Source organism: Zea mays, chromosome 1, assembly GCF_902167145.1.
Source record: "Zea mays cultivar B73 chromosome 1, Zm-B73-REFERENCE-NAM-5.0, whole genome shotgun sequence".
NCBI classification, from domain to species: Eukaryota; Viridiplantae; Streptophyta; class Magnoliopsida; order Poales; family Poaceae; genus Zea; species Zea mays.
In genome coordinates, this window is record NC_050096.1 from 50,296,432 (window position 1) to 50,301,976 (window position 5,545).

The 5,545-nt window shown below is 40.9% G+C and overlaps 1 long non-coding RNA gene across 1 annotated transcript; it reads right to left on the minus strand.

Annotated features, from left to right (window-relative positions):
- Positions 1 to 3,263: 3,263 nt before the first annotated feature.
- On the minus strand, positions 3,264 to 4,401 carry LOC112694755 (uncharacterized). The gene has a single exon (NR_157359.1). It is a non-coding gene; the product is annotated as an uncharacterized lncRNA (long non-coding RNA).
- Between the last annotated feature and the right edge of the window lie 1,144 nt (positions 4,402 to 5,545).

The window sequence follows — 5,545 nt, forward strand, 5'->3', positions numbered from 1 at the left end:
ATTGAGTGTTGATCATAAGAGCAAGTGAGAAAGAAAAGAAGCAATTCAAGCGCAAGAGCTCAAAAGAACACGACAAATCTCTCTCGCTAATCACTAAAGCCTTTTGTGGAATTGGAGATGATTTGATCTCTTTGGTGTGTCTAGAATTGAATGTCTAGCTCTTGTAAGTGGTTGAGAAGTGGAAAACTTGGATGCAATGAATGGTGGGGTGGTTGGGGTATTTATAGCCCCAACCACCAAAAGTGGCCGTTGGGAGGCTGTCTGTTCGATGGCGCACAGTCCGGTGCACACCGGACATGTCCGGTGCCCCGCCACGTCATCACTGCCGTTGGATTCTGACAGTTGGAGCTTCTGACTTGTGGGCCCGCCTGGATGTCCGGTGCACACCGGACATGCACTGTACCTTGTCCGGTGCGCCAGTATGGGCGCGCCTGACTTCTGCGCGCGCTGCGCGCGCATTAATTGCGTCGCAGGTAGCCGTTGGCGCCGAATAGTCGTTGCTCCGGAGTTGCACCGGACAGTCCGGTGCACACCGGACATGTCCGGTGAATTATAGTGGACTAGCCGTTGGAGTTTCCCGAAGCTGACGAGTTCCTGAGGCCGCTCTCCCTTGGAGCACCGGACACTGTCCGGTGTACACCGGACAGTCCGGTGAATTATAGCGGAGTTGCCTCCGGAAATTCCCGAAGGTGGCGAGTTTGCGTTGGAGTCCTCTGGTGCACCGGACACTGTCCGGTGTACACCGGACAGTCCGGTGCCTCCAGACCAGAGGTGCCTTCGGTTGACTCTTTGCTCCTTTGTTGAATCCAAAACTTGATCTTTTTATTGGCTGAGTGTGAACCTTTAACACCTGTATAACTTATATACTGGAGCAAACTAGTTAGTCCAATTATTTGTGTTGGGCAATTCAACCACCAAAATTAATTAGGGACTAGGTGTAAGCCTAATTCCCTTTCATTCCCCCTTTTACGCCTGTCTCCCTCCGGCTTCTTCCCCCTTCGCGCTCCGTCTCGCGCCGACCCATCTGGGCTGGAGCACGCGGCGACAATTTACTCGTCGGTCCAGGGACCCCCGGGTTCAAAACACCGACAAAACTTGTTATCTAGCTATTTACTTCCTAATTTTTATCAAATAGTGAATGTATAAGTAGTTGGTGATAGTGTTGCTTACTTGCTATTATAATATTACTAGCATTATATATGTGTTGGATGTATAACTTAGCAAGGTAAATTGATTATACAACTTATTATTTGTATTTAATTCTCTCTACTAACATTTTTTATATCAAATCATGAACTTGTTGTTCATTACATAAATTTTGGACCATGATCTCATTAATCATTACGATACTTATTGATTATAAAATAAAAATAATAAGCATATTGGAGATAAAAACCCGCGGGTAACCCGTGGGTACCCGCAATCTCGATGGGTACGGGTTTGAGCACAATTTCAAACCCGTCATAGGTACAGGTTTTTTAATAATTGTAAATATTTTTCATGGGTACGGGTTTAGGATAACAAAATCCGGCGGGTTTGTACCCGTTGCCAATCTCTGTGGAACAATCATTTTTTTAGGAGAACATTAGGGAACTGTTGGACGTGTTATTTTCGATTTGCAAGACTAAAACCAAGTTTGGGTACATTTTCGTCAGCTCTTAGAGCGGCTCACAAGGTGCATATGGATAGGAAAACATGAAGGAAATTAAATCACTGTATATTTAATTTTATCTAATAAAGAATTTAATCACATCTAATCCACTTCAATCCACCCTAACCAAAGTTTCAAAAAAAAGTTGATTAGAGGGGCTAAAATCAAATTTAAGCCCTTTCAATTCAATCTAGAATTGTAAGATATTTAATCCCCACTAATTCACTTCAATCCACCTCTAACCAAAGCTCTAAAAGACTTGTTTGGGAGCCTAAAAATGAAGAGGCTAAAATCAGATTTTATCCCCCTCAATTCCCTCCAATTCTCTTGATTTCTGGTACCACAGGAAAAATTCTTACTTTCAGATTTCTGATAGCTAAAGGTCGTATAGGATTTATGGCTTATTTTGAAGCACCCAGTTTTTAAGAAACTAGTTTATAAAAACTATAATTCCAAACACATCAGTTTATATCTCAATTTATAGCTAATTTCTTAAAAACCACATACTTAATTCTAGCTAAAACCATCTTTTTATTTGTCTAATTACATCATGACCTTGTTGATTTTATAGAATTTACATCTATTGCCATATTTTTTTCAAAAAGAGGAAGCGTATGCTAAAATTGTATATAAAAAACTAGAAATTAAGTTCCAAACACCTCCAGCAAAACTAGATATTTTAAACATGATGAGTCACTCAAACTTGATATCAAAGTTTTTTCTATATATCAAATTTACTTATGAAACTATCAGTCAAACTTGATATCAAAGTGGGACGAAGAAAGTATTAGAGCAGACACTAATAGTTTCTATAGCCTATGTCACCAAAAAGCTACTACTTACACTACCTCTCAAATGCAAACATTAATATTACTTATTTGAATTGCTACTACTTACACTACCTCTCAAATGCAAACATTAATATTACTTATTTGAATTTAATACCCTTCCTCTCTCATGGTTTCATGAATATTATGTTGAAACCAAATCTGACCTAGTTTCTTCATTTAATTGCTTGCAACATCATTAACATCATTTTTTAGCCTGTGGCAGCTTATATTAATGGTATGAAAACCGGATGGAGGGTTGGGACTACTTTTATTCTTAAGCAATATTTCACCATTATTTCATCGATTCCTAATTTGTTTCCTTATTTCCTACCGCATAAAAGAAACTGAAAATAATTAGATTGCCTCAATCCACCTTCGATAAACAGAATTATTCATTTTAAGCCATGTTTTTGGCAATACGCAAGATTTTGAAATGTTTGATTTGATCCTTGTATACTGATGACCGGATGGGCTGTGACTGCGCAGTTTTGGTTACAGCATCTCGTTTAGCTGCAAGAGCGACAGTTTAACAGCTCGGACCTGTGTGTTGTTTTTTTCCTCCAGCGACCAGCATGGTGTAATGATTGTTTTTTCATCCGACATAGCAATATGATGGATGGGTGCCCTGACTATTGTAAATGACTTTGCAGGAAGGTATATCTTGATCTTGTGCACTGCCGCAGGAGCATGATACAAGAACATGCCTATGCTTATTGCTGATGCAGCAAAGTCTAAACTACAAAGGTCTGAAGTACATCTGGTCTATTGATATACATCTCCAATAAACAAATCTTTTTGATAATTTAATTTAATCATTGACCACAACGATATCATTAAGGAGGCCAAGTTTGTACAAATGAGCTTGCAGACAATATGAAGATTCATAAATTATGTTTGACCGATAAGACATCAGTTAGCACAAAAAATGTAGACATCAATGACGCAGCCTGCGACGGTGGCATCAGGCTGCCCGGATGATGAACCACCGGCCACGTCTTCCTCGTGTGATTTAAAACGCCAGAGGAGAAGGGAGCACTAAAAACCACAAGGAAGAGAAAGACAGCGGCAAGAACTTGCTGTTCGAGGTGTTCTACAAGAATGGATACAGCATAAACCATTCCCCTCCACGATCACCTCGGTTTAGAGTGAAATAAAAGACAAAATTGGTGCCATATGGGATTATAGGAAGGTCGGTAAGCGGATAGCCCATTGAATAGAGGGCAAGCCGACCAGTTTTTCTTCCTCGTTAATTTGGCTACAGCCGAGTCGGCAAATTCAAGACGAGGGTAACTGAACCCCAATCTTGGTACAATGCAGCCTTCTGTATAATAGTCATCAGAGCAACGATTTGTTTGACTAATAACTATACGGTGTATGTCAGACAATGCTTTCTAGGCAAGTGCATCTCCGTCAAAACACAGCGAAATCCACTGCTCGGAGCCCAGTGCATTTCATCATCCAAATCCAGAACTAGGCAAAACATCTAGGGTATAATAAAATAGAAAAAGGGGTAAGAATATGCGATCGCGTATGAGGCCCTCAGGAATCATGCTTTTGATATTCATCAAGGAAGAAAATCTCAGGTCTCAAAGATTGTGCCATCACGGGGCTCACAGAACAACCGGATCGAGCGCAAGAAACAAGATTAAGGCAAGAATAAACGAAACGGGAATCTTGGAGAATGTTATTCGCTGCGCCTCACGGTGTACAGTAGGCGAAGCGACTCAAGATCTCCACAGATGTCGCCCCTCTGGAAAATTCGAGCCCCGGAGAAAAAAAATCTGAGGGATCGACTCATCTAGGGGCTCGAGTGTCGTTGGATTACTCGTGACGGAATCAAGCAACAATACATCGCATAACACTAGGAACGAAACGAGCGGGGAAACCGTAGATGATGATTCTTCGTTACCTGTTGCGGCGCTGCAGTGGTGAGGAGGTCGTCTCGCGGCGTTGCGTTTTATAGTAGTTGAGTTACCATGGCTAGGGTTTTCAGAGTCTTCTCCTTATGGGCCGTGCTGTACGATCTGTAGGGGCCGTTTTGTTCCACTCCACATGCAGAGGAGTCGAGGAATTTAGGGGTACTTTTGCACTGGGCTCCTTTTGAGGCCCATACATTTCCGGCCCCTTGGGCTAGTGGGTGATCGGATTCATTTTTCTGTGTAGTACTAGTAAGTCTATACTTCTATACTGTGTTTAAAGCACCAGTTTCAACGGTCGTCATGCGTCATTTTTTATAAATAAACCCTCACAATTATTTTAAATTAATCTGTTGTACGCCTATAGATGGCCAAATAACGGCCCGGCACGGGCCAGATGCCCGCGGGCCACAACTCTGGCTCAGGCACGTCATGTCGGCCTGCTGACTGTGTCGGGTCAGCCCGTTATAGCCCGTCGACCCATTTGATTAAATCAGCGGAAAATGTTAAAAAACGATATAAGAGCCCGTTAGCCCGTCGACCCATTTGATTAAATCAGCGAAAAATGTTAAAAACGATACAGGAGGTGTGGTTCGAACCCATGCTCTGATGGAACAAGGGCGGGAGACACTAGGTGAAGCTATCTAACCAGTAGAACATCATGTTCAAATGATCTTAATATTTAATATAAATTGTACATATGTATATATATGTTTTTTTATAAAATAAAAAAATTATAATCGTGTCGGGCCGAGCCAACACTACGTGCCGAGGGTATAGTCTAAGCACGACACGACGTTTTTGGCTCTTACAAGCATTAGGTCGTTTGTGAGACCATATTGACGCAATATACTCCATGATGTTTGAGGTTGTTGAATTAAATGGAGCAACAATGATTTGTCACACTAACAGTAAAAATGAAAGGTTATTTATTGGTTTTAAACGTTAATAATTGCTATGAAGTAGCATAATTTATATGGAGTGCATCCAATTTTTATTGATGCCTAACTTTAGCAATCACTCAATATTTTTGTCTATCTTTTTTATAAGTTTGACTTCATGTGACTTATTTTAGAAACTTGAGCTCACAAACTTTCTTTTATTTGGTCTCTGTATGGTGGAATTATGTCATTTTATAATATCTGTTC